The sequence below is a fragment of the Rousettus aegyptiacus genome, unplaced genomic scaffold (assembly GCF_014176215.1).
Source record: "Rousettus aegyptiacus isolate mRouAeg1 unplaced genomic scaffold, mRouAeg1.p scaffold_m13_p_3, whole genome shotgun sequence".
Taxonomy (NCBI): Eukaryota; Metazoa; Chordata; class Mammalia; order Chiroptera; family Pteropodidae; genus Rousettus; species Rousettus aegyptiacus.
This window is the reverse complement of record NW_023416306.1, coordinates 118,839,067-118,850,061: the sequence shown is the minus strand read 5'-3', so window position 1 is coordinate 118,850,061 and position 10,995 is coordinate 118,839,067.

Genomic DNA, 10,995 nt, shown 5'->3' with positions numbered 1-10,995 from the left:
TTTGCTTCACTGTAGTGCATTGTGAATGCTCAGTACAGGTTTGATGTCTAAAGGGGAAACTGCGCTTGTAAACAGGAGCTCCTTTCTCTGTGATTCCCTTTCTCCTGGGATCTTGATCCTCAAGCTTTAACTTAAGGATAAGTTTTTGCCTCCTCAACCCAGTATAACTGTCTCAAACTTTGAGTCATTGTTTCTGTGGCTTCTATGAAACAGGTTATGTATTGCAAATATGCTAAAAAGAAAAAGTGGAGGCAAGTATAGCACTCAACTCAGAGCAATTCCTTTCCCTCCAGGATCTTACTCCCTCAAGTCTTGGCTACCTTCTTTGAACTATTATTCTTTCAAACAGCCATTTTCTATATTTTATTCAACTTTAATGATTATTTTTGACAGGAAAATTAGTTTAAAGAAGTTACTCCCTCATAGTTAAAAAAAAGGTCTCTCTTTACTTACATTTAATCTCTTTTAGACGTATTCTACATACTTATTTTATATTCTGTGTAATAATTTCAATAACTGAGCTTTTGTGGGCCTATTTCTTGGGTCATTTGTGACTGCTTCCCTATTTAATGAATTTTTTTACTATAATAAGCTTATCTTCTTTTAAGACCTAGGCTGAAGGTTAGTTTCTCCAGAAATGATTGGCATTTATTTCTGTCACAAATCTGAAGTGCTACTCCTCCAGGGATTTTTGAGATAAAAATCTCCATACCTTAACTCAGCAAAATCATATAAATTTGGTAGACAGAGCTATGTGTATTTACTTACAGTTGTAGGTTTCAGAGGAATTTATTTGTTTATTTTTACTCCCTAAATCATGGTTTTACAAAGGGGATTTTCCTAAATAGTTTCCTGGGATGAAAGGCAGGTTAATTTCTAGATTCCCTTATACCAATGTATAGTGGTTAGAGGTTCTAGCCTAAAGCTGAGGTAGGGAGACCTCCTATTAGATTTCCTACCTGAAGCCGTTCTTCAACTTTATCTTATGTCTTCTGTGAGACCATAAAAGTTGAACATTTAGTTTATTTGCTTGGTAAATGCCTTCAGGGTGGTAGTGAAATTTAGTCTCTTGCTAATCCCTCTATGTTCTCAGTTTTACTGAAATTTTTTTTTTGATTTCTGATATTCCATTTATAATTGCCAGCCCTTTACTATGTTTTTAAAAGCGATATTTAAAATACTTTATTCATTTTGTGTAGTTGTTTTTGGAAAAAAGTTGATAAGATTCTGTAGACCAAGTGACTGCAAGAAATAGATGTCTATAGATATCTTTCACATATATCATTTTAATTGTTTCTTATGACTACCTGTGAAATAGTTGTTTTTATTATTTACATCACACAAATAAGGCTATTGTTACTCAAGGAGGTAGAGTGACTTACTCCAGATCCACTGCCAAAAAGCAGCAGAACTTTGTTTCTAATCATATTTTCTGACCCTAGACTCCATATTCACTTTATGATATTTTACTGATCATTGTTCCACCTGGGGAGAATAATAAGTTTGGCTCCAAAATTTATGTCAGCTCAAAAGTTGGAAAAATAAACAAATTCTGCTCCAGGTTCCACTTATATGTAGCTCTAAAATTTCCTCGATTCATCAAACAAGCTCAGTTTAGAAAGGCCACAGCCATCATCATTTGTGCAGCTATTCAGGCTGACATCACCAGATATTCTCCATCAAAAGAACATCTCTGAACAGCAGTATAATGTCAGTGCTGGCAGCCTCCCAGAGAAAATTAATCATAATACCAGGAGTTAGAAAAAGTCTACACAGATTTCAAGAATATTGCATTTCTTTACCCTAAAGTTCACATTCTACCTGCTGTGTTTCATTACAAAATCCAGATATCACACAAAAACATCACAGCCTCACTCCTTACTGTATGTGTTTTAATCAAAAATCTTTGATCCATGTGATATTGGCCCTGCAGGCAGAAACTTCCTTTTGTGTTAAGAAGTACTCTATCACCAGTATGAGATCCATTCTTGTTGTTGGTAAAAATATTTCGAGCAAAATCGAGGGGGAAAATAGCATATTTGAACAAAACAAGTAGATCATGTGAGAATTAACAGGTGTTATTTAAATTGATGAAATCTTCATCTTTGTCCTCTCGAGATTATAGAAGTATACAGCTTTGGGCTACATTTGTTTTTACCTATTAGTCATTGTCATAAGGTCTCTTTCCTTCACATACCCTGCTTTAGCCCTTTTGGAGACTAGCCAGTCCTTTTGAAAACCAATATTCTGGATTTAGCTGCAAAGAAATACATTGCTGGTTTTGAAATTCTTGCAATTTGGGAATTCTTGCAAACGTTAGTTGATGTTTTATGCTTTGGTGCTGAATTCCCTTTGTTTAATAATGTCTATATTTTCTTTTCACATGTAAAATTTGGAGGCCAAACTTACTATTCTCTGCAGGTGAAACAATGACCAGTAAAATATCATGAAAAGATTATGGGGTCTAATGTCAGAAAATCTTTGCACCTTCCCTACTTGAGTTTCTCAGATTCCTGGAGTCTTCATAGAGGGTAACTTATTTATCATCTCACATAGTTATCATTTTCTTTTCTTTTCTTTTCTTTTGTTCTTTTTGGCCTTTCTCTTTCTTTCTTTCTTTCTTTCTTTCTTTCTTTCTTTCTTTCTTTCTTTCTTTCTTTCTTTCTTTCTTTTCTTTTCTTTTTTTTTTCTTTCTTTTCTTTTCTTTCGTGAGAACACTTGGGATCTACCCTCATAGAAAATTTCAAATACACGACACAGTCTTGTTAACTACAGTTGCATTGCTTATCTAATCTTTTAAAGGGTGTAGGAATAGTGAGGAGTTAAGAGACTCCCCAGATACACACAGCTCCAAAAGAATCCAGGTCTCCTTCATTGTGGCAGGGTATGTGATTTTATAACACTGTTCAACCTGAGTGTAATTTTGTCTTTATTACCTTTAAGAAAAGAGAAGGGGGGGGAGGGAAACATTGTCATCTCTGAAAGAGGCCGCCCTGTCCCTTGCCTGTGTTGTCCTCTTCAGGCTCAATTTAGTTTCTTTACCTCTACAGTTTTGTCACCAAATCTCTTCATTATTTAATTGGCTCAGTATTAAGTGAAACTTATTACTAGTCTGTTTCTGATATTTTGTCCTATTTCCAAAAATTGGTCCTTTTTTCTTAATTATATAGTGCGATAAAATGTGTTTGGATTTTGAACAGCTGGGCTCATATCTCGTTCTATTAATTTTCGAGGTGTGACTTCATACAAGTTACTTAACCTTTTGGGATCTTAATTCTCCTTAATTTTTTATTCCATAAAATAAGGCTGATAATTCATACACTGGAGGGTGTTTGTGATAACCAAAAAAAGTAATGTGCATTAAAATGTTTGGAACATAATGGACATTCTACAAGTATTAGTTCCTTTGTCACTGAGAATTCTACCACAATATAGATGATGAACTCAAAAGTTAATTAAAGATAATGAATTAGCATACTTTATACAGAGGTGTGGGCAAGGTTAAAAGATGAACAGCAGATGGTAAAGCAAATGGGAACTAACAGCAAGTTGAAGTTGTTATCACCCGAAGCCTGAATGTATAGAGGTAGGGATCTGAGTTCCTACTGAGAACTACAGGCAGTTTGAGAGGCTGTTTGACATGACCCGTGGCTTTCAGCAAAAGAAAGCAGCTACTGCTAAAATCCCCCTGCTAAGTGTAGAGGGAGGGTACATGGAGGCAGAAATAGTGTTCTAGTCTCTCTGTCTTTATGATCTCTGGTGTCCTTCTGAGATTTTTATTGACGGATCCCCCTAGAGTGCAAGGAAGCCCAAATAAAGCTGTCCACAATCATCATCTGCCTCGGACACATAGTAGAGATAGAAGGGTAAATAATGAATTCAAAGGAACAAATGGAGAACGATCAGCACGGTTTCTTTTCTTTACCTTCCACTTCTCTTACTCCAGTGTTCTGTTTACTTACATTGATCATTTTTCCCACTATTAGCTGTCAATAGACTGTGAGGTCTTTGAAGGCAAAGATGATATTTATTCATGACTCTAGTATTTTCTAAAGGATGCACTATTAAATAGGCTATGTGTGGAAAATACAACCTACTATATACCTCTTTGGGAAAAGCACATTAGAAGTATAAAAACTCTTAAAAGTTCTGTAGAAAATGATAATAATAATAAATATTTGCTCATGGAATTGCTTGTCCCAAAGTTCTTACATTCTCATCTTTTTCCCCCTCCAGAAACCGGAATCTTATCTCCCAGGAAGTGTCTGATTAACTGGAGTTCCACATTTCTTCTATGATACTTACATGCCTAGCTGCCTGTAGGTGATCTAGTTGTATTATGAACGAACAATTAACATAATCATCTTCATTACAATCTCCACAGTTTGGCTGAATTTTAGACTCCCAAATATGATGCTCTATCTTACTGTGTTTAAGATCTTATTACTCCTGAGAATAGTGCCAAGACAACTGGAGGCATCTGGCCCTGAATTTACAAGATGCCACCTTCCACCACCTCCTTTAGTTTCCTTCCATAACCTGCACTTGAGTGTTTTCCTCTGGCATCAGTCAAATCTCATCAAATAAGACTTCTAGTTTCCGACCCCTTCCAGTGAATGCTGACCACCATTTTCCTCCCCTATACGGATTCTTGACCATGCAACATCATCTGTTTTATTTATTTTCTAGGTCAAAAAATCCATTAGGATGAGATGATATTTCTGTAGAACTTTCTTGAAGTGCTACCGAGCCCTCTCGATTTCATCATAGCCCCCATTCTGTCTTTAAATAATATTAAACATAAGATGAAACTAAAATTGGCATAGGAGAGGCAAATTTCATGACTAAACAGAGGAATTGAGGAAAGCAACTTTCTAGAAAAGATTCATTATATTTTCTCAAAAGGGTTGCTTATCTTAGGAAGTAGAAGAGCCAGAAAGGACAAGAGTTCAAAATAAAAGCAGACATATCTTGTAGAAGAGATAAACTCCTTAATAATCACCTAACTTTAGGGCTTTTCCCTCCTCTCTTTCTGGTTTGGTGACAACGAGAACAGACTGGTGGAGGAAAAGGGTCCACAGAAATACATGCACTCTTGAGATTGAGAACTGCAAAGGCATTGATCTCAGGGCAGCAGAGACTCTGATCATAATGACCCAAAGTCTAGAAGCTTTCCACAAATTCCCTGGACAGTGAAAGACTGTTTTCTGCATTTTTAAAAGGATTCATGTGTCCAGACATAGAAATTAAAGTTTTTCCCTTCTGGTCAAAGAAGCATATTAACATATACTGCAAAGTACAGAGAGAATGCATACCTCACGCTCCTTCCCTGATTATCAGCTGAAAGAGAATCGCTGGCATAGAATTCAACCTCCATTATTGTATTGATGAGGGTTCAGTCAGGGAAGCAGAACCACTAGAAGTTATATGAAAAAAGGAGTTTATTATAGGGATTAGACAGCACACATTGAAGAAGGTGATGAAGAAGTCAATGAAAGTTCTTATTGCATCTGACAATGGACCTGGAGTTTCTATAGGTCAGCAGAGTTGGCAGTAGAGATAACGTAGACATGAAGCAAAGGACAGTGACAAACTGGAACCCAGGATAAAACCTATGTCTGTATTCAATCTCAAAAATGTGGTGTTTTGTAGAAGAAGCTGGTGCCCTTCACCATTAACCTACCCACATAGCTGGCCTAGGGCTTAAAGAAGCAGAATGTGGTAGAACTGGTAATATCCAGACCAGATGGCAATCTTTCTCCAAACAGGTAAGCGAGCAGATAACTGACAACATGTCTGTTTTAATGGCACCAGTCATGCTACAACAATTAAGAGTAATGTCTGCTACTTCTCTTCTTCATTTCCCACCTTGCACAAATTTCTCCTATGGCTCATCTTAACTCAGAATTATACAGAGAAGGAAATTCTAGAAATTATAGCTCTAACTTGGAGCAATTGACATAGCATAAAACCACTGCAACTGTGATACTTTGTGTTTGAAATTTATAAACTCAGAAAGGTAGCTGAATAGATTCTAGGGACAAAATCTCTATCAGCCGTGGAATTCAGACAGTGGGTTGGAGCACCAAGAGCTTCACTGGCATTGAGATCAAGTAGCTGTGTGTCTTCTTATTCCAATCCTTCTAGTCCCTGCATGAAACCAACAATTTCTGTCCTGTGCCTAAATGTCAGACGTTTTATTCAGCAATTAAATATTCTTTTTTAGTAGTAATGCTCAAACATCTCCCTGTTCCTCTCTTGCCATGGTATTTCGTTTATTTCTAAAATAATTTCCATAACAATTTAAAGATCTGTGATAAGAAAGCAGATGACAATTAGTCCAAAAATATTCTGACAGCTGAGGATTAAACTGTGAGTGCAAATTACCAAACTGAAAATAAAATGCTTTACTGCATGTAAAATAAAAAAGGTGTTGATTTATACTTGATTCATGGTGTGAGTAGTCGCATTATGAATGATCAATGAACATTATCATCAGAACAATCTCACACTATTACAATTATGGTGCATCAAAATACAAACTTAATTGCTTAGCTCTTAATGAAATACAAAAGCCACATTTTAATAATGTTAGGGTTGTGGCTCAAACTGAAAAAAAAAATAGAGTTAAGGTGACAATAGTTCATTTTTAACCCTTTGACATCATAATCTAAAATAGACCCTAGACATTCCACACCTTACTTCCACCCTTCCCCATCATGAATAGCAGAGGATGTCTTGTTGGCCAGCTTTCATAGGAAAGAACATGGTCTTCAGTCAGGCTGACAACTCAATTTACTTCATTTGACTCAATATGAAAATAGATTAACATATGCAATGAAGGAAAAACAACATACCAACTTTGCTATATATATTTACAAACATTTTGCTTCAGAATTTAATCTTAGGTCAAATTTGCACGTAGCAACACACATAAGGCAAACCTTTAGTATAACTAAGAAATGTAGCTATAATATCTCTTGGATGATTCTAAGAAAGCTATATATATGTGTATATGCATATGTATACATATATGTGTGTGTGTGTGCGCGTGTGTATATATAGAAGGAGGAGGGGTGTCTAAGATATATGGCTGGCTATATCTGCACATTTTTTTCCCAAAAGATTAAGACTTCAGGTCTAATCATCCAATTGTTGAAAAACTATTCATCCATCATATCATCCAGCTTTTGAAAAAGCGGTGCCAAAAGCAAATGCCTTTGTTAAGACAGACAAAAATAGTTACTGAAATAGATTCTGGGAAACACTGTGAAGTGAGTGTGTTTTATGTTTAGTGCCTCCTTAATCCAATCACATTACCATATAGTAAGAACTGTTGTTGAAGGACAGAATTTACAAAACCTCAAACAGATAAACCACCAAGTTCTGAGTTTACACCCCCTGTTCCATTCATAAGTATATGGCAATTTCCTGGGTGCCTTTTATCTCCACAGGTTATTCTAAAATGGGCTGTAAAATTTAGCATGGGGTTTTGCTTTCAGTATGCAGACACCACAAGTAATGTGGGCATGGTGGCATGTGAATCCATAAATTATACATTTTATTCATCATTTCAGTATCTTTACTTTTCTAACTCCAGGGTATGCACCTAGAAAAATGGTTATTTGTTTATTTATATATTTATTAATTTTTGGATTTTTTTCACATGTATAGAATATCAAGAGATCTATAAAAGCCCTGTGAAAATATAGCTAGCATCCCTAATCCCTCTGACCTATTTGCTTCAAAGAATAAATTAGGTGTGGGAATCTAACAACTTCAATGAAGTCAGAAATAATGAAACCAGAGTTTTCCCAATAATCTCCTCTTTATCCCTAAAGCACCTTGTACACCAGAATAATTAGCATCCTCGCACCTTATATAATTTAAATATATTTTATTACTGACTTAAAATTCTTTTTACAAAATACTCATCAAATTACTGTTTCATCTTAGGAAATTCTGATTTCCTTATACTCAGAGAAATTCTCTTTTCTATACACTTTAGCCATTTTTTTACATTTAAAGACCTCTGTTTCATTAGGTTTTGATATTTAAGCGAGCATTTATTTTAGTACTTACTCTTTCTGAGTGTTCAGTGCATCTCTTCCGGCTCTGGTATCTGGAGTGCCAACTGGGTCGACACATCCTGAGTGCTTACTGCAGGCACAAGACACTATTTAAAATGATCTGGAATTTCATGGGGTATGTACTATGGTGGCTATTTTTCTGCATTAAAAAATGAGAGGAGATACTAAAATCTACATTTTACTATTCTTAAAGTGAAGAATTATAGGGGGAAAAATTTCCTTATCAAGTAAAATACCCAAATCCTGATGCTTCTGAAATCTTCTTGCAAAAATCTCATCTATAATAAGAGGTTAAAAGCCCTCTCTGGTTTACATTGTCAACATCAAGCATATAGACATAATCTGCTCAGTCCTTCCCATCTTCCTCTCAATTCAAAGTCCAGATTCAAAGTCATCTTTGTAAAACACTGGGATGAGATTTAGTTTGCTGACTTTTTATCCTCAGGTAGAAATCACTAATTCTTGGTTACTGCATTTGCCCTTTCCTTCACAATTGCTCTGCCTTTCACTTTGATAGTCTGTGCAGCTTTCTTTTGGGTCCCCAGAGTCTGGATTCAGTTCTGAACACTGCTCATTGCTTTCTATCCTTATGATACAGACTAGGAACTTCTAACTTCTATACCCAGCTCAGATTACTGAGCTCTATCACTCCAGAACTAGATAAAATATTCCAGATAGCGCCACTTATCCAGAAGGAAATTAACTAATCTCTCTCTCATATGTATTTACACACACACACACACACACACATTCTGTCTTTCTACCTTCCATATTTTAATCTATATCACTTATCTATCAAGAAAGAATACTTGGTAAAAGTCACTATTGCCAGTACTAATAATAAAACAAAATAGTTAAAAGCTGTTTTTGGAAGCAGCAACATTTCAGAAATTATCAGTTTAGTGTTTAAAGTTTCTAATCATTCATTTCCTGACTTGCAACCAAATTTCAGATGAAGAAACTTCCTAGTACACTTTCCTATTGGGGAGAATATAACTGTTAGTTAATTGCTCCTTTTTTTCCCAAAGAACATGAAAAGAGATTCCAAGTTAGATTAATAATCTTGAAAATTTAAAGTTGAGGAGTGCTTGTAAAACAACAAAATATATTGAAGACAAAACAAAACATAGATTTTGGTAACTGAGGAGCAGCTTTTAAAATCATATTTTTGCTGATCCTCCAAACAGACATTCATATTATCAATTTATTACAGCAAACTCTGTCCTTATTTACTATTTGTAAAATATTTATACTGTTTATTTTTACTAACAAATATCACTGGGCAAGCTACCTCCTCCCACAGGACTCAGTTGCTACCTTATGAAATAGGGCACTTAAGTATGAAAACCATTGAGGCTCCTACCAACTCTGACCTTTTACAGTTTGTACACCAGCTTCTCTGTTCTAGTAACTTTTGCCAACAGCCCAGTTCTGAGCAGCCAGCAGTCAGAGCCAATTCAATACTGTGTGTGTGTGTGTGTGTGTGTGTGTGTGTGTGTGTGTGAGAGAGAGAGAGAGAGAGAGAGAGAGAGAGAGAGAGAGAGAGAGAGAGAGAGAGAGAGAGAGAGAGAGAGAGAGAGAGAGAAGTGTGACACAGATATCTATTTCTCCCGTCACTTTCTTGGTCTGATGAACCAAAATGTGACCTACTCTGTGAAACCTTCCTGGCTTTCCCAGAATTAGTTTTCCCTTTATGTTTCTTCATAATATTTTGTTGATATTTCTAGTATTGGATTTTTTTCACAGTGCATTGTAATGATTTTTATATATCTGTCTTCCTACTGGACTTTGAGCATCTTAAAAGAAGAATTTTTAATTTTCTCTTAATCTCCCATATTGAGCACATTGCCTGGCATATAGCAAAGAAATACTGGCTGAATAATGAATGAATCTTTGTATTTAATTTATGCTTATTGGGAAGAGGCCTAGATTTAAAATGGTCAGAGACATTTTAGATGTGAGAAATCTAGAAGCTGGTTCTTCTGCTTGGAATAATCCTAAAATTGGTTTATATTATTTTGCAAATAACAGCATGAAAATTTGTTAAAAAGAGATAATATAAAAGTTTTAGGTTTTTACTCTTACCATAAGACTCACTGAACTGTGCCATAGAGACTTACTTTATCACATTGATTTTTTTCCACAGTTTGCAAACCATCTATATTTAATGGCTTTCATTAACTTCTCTCAGCCAATCAACAGACCATAAACTCAACTTAAGCAGTTATGAACAGACTTTGTGATGAGAATTTATCCTTACATTAATTGTTAGTTCACTAAGTGATCAGGCTCAGGGAAAGACGGTAGCTATATTTTAGTTCCTCATTTATGGTTGCACTATTATATTTAAAATAAGTCTTCTCAATCAGGAAGCCCAGAATGTTAAATGTTTTAAATCACTATTATCAGATTCCTAAGCTGACTCTAACAATGCAGCAAACACATTCAGGAAGATTCTGGAATTTGTTAACTCGTAGTAAACTTGGGACCCCAAAGGCAAAGATTATGTTATTTTCCATCACTTGACCCCAGTGTGAATAACTATACTCCCAAATGTGCATATGTCTAGTTGCACATCTCTAGCTTAAAAAAATCTCAAGCAAATATGGTATTTTTTTTTTATGGCAAGGCAGCTCTTGGTTGACCTCACAGATTGCAAGGAACTTGTCAGCTTATAATCCCTTATTTTTTATTTTTTATGCCTACATCACTTGATCTTCCTAAGTGGTCTCCCATCCCAGTACTAACCAGGCCTGACACTGCTTAGCTTCTGAGATCAGATGGGATTTGGCTTGTTCAGGATGGCTGGCCATAGACTCAAATATGGTAATTTTGAATATAGACTTGCATCTGATAAAAGTTGTCTAGAAGAAAAAAATAAAAACAATAGGATAGTAAACATTGA